Source organism: Cebus imitator, unplaced genomic scaffold, assembly GCF_001604975.1.
Source record: "Cebus imitator isolate Cc_AM_T3 unplaced genomic scaffold, Cebus_imitator-1.0 Scaffold188, whole genome shotgun sequence".
Classification (NCBI taxonomy): Eukaryota; Metazoa; Chordata; class Mammalia; order Primates; family Cebidae; genus Cebus; species Cebus imitator.
In genome coordinates this window covers 5564888-5565852 of record NW_016107503.1, presented here as the reverse complement: position 1 = coordinate 5565852, position 965 = coordinate 5564888, and positions in this window count along the sequence as shown.

Here is a 965-nt window from a genome sequence, read left to right as displayed (position 1 = left end):
CACCACCATGCCCAGCTAATGTTTTGTATTTTTAGCAGAGACAGGGTTTCACCATGTTGGACAGGCTGGTCTCGAACTCCTGACTTTAGGTAATTCACCCGCCTCAGCCTCCCAAAATGCTGGGATTACAGGTGTGAGCCACCATGCCCAGCCTGAAAACATGGACTTTATTAAAAGCCAGTGAACCATTTGGTGGAGACATCCAGGCAATGAAGACTTAGGTAAGTGACCTCTAAGATTTCCATATCTGAAATAGGTCGATGGGTCACGGGGTCAGGAGTTTGAGACCAGTCTGGCCAACATGGTGAAACCCCATCTCAACTAAAAATACCAAAAATTATCTGGGCGTGGTGACCTGCGCCTATAATCCCAGCTACTCGGGAGACTGAGACTAGAAAATCGCTTGAACCCGGGCGGCAGAGGTTGCAGTGAGCCAAGATGGCGCCACTGAACTCCAGCAACAAAAGTGAAACTCTTCTCGAAAAAACAAAACAAAACAGAAATGTGGGGAAGAAAGTTGGCAAAAGACAGAGACAAACGATCAGAGTGGTAGGGAGAGAATCAGAAGAGACAAGAGCCGTGGAAAGCAAATGAAGGAAAGGGAGGGCAGGTTGTCAATGTTAAATGTGATACAGAAGTTAAAGATGTAGGCGACAGAGGTCAATTGCAAGGCGTTACAGAGCGAGGAGGTGGCAGCAATAACAGTAAAGCAAGGAATGGGCAGAGCAGTAGCAGCAGATTTTCTTTCAGGGAATACTAGGCAAGACTCAAGCATGTTTTTAGAAAAGGAGAATGAGCTGATAGAGAAAAACTAAAAATGTAATTATTTACTTTAAAGAGGCAATACTGGCTGGGCACAGTGGCTCACTCCTGTAATCTCAGCACTTTGGGAGGCTGAGGCGGGTGGATCACTTGAGGCTAGAGTTCGAGACCAGCCCGGCCAACATGGTGTAACTCTGTCTCTA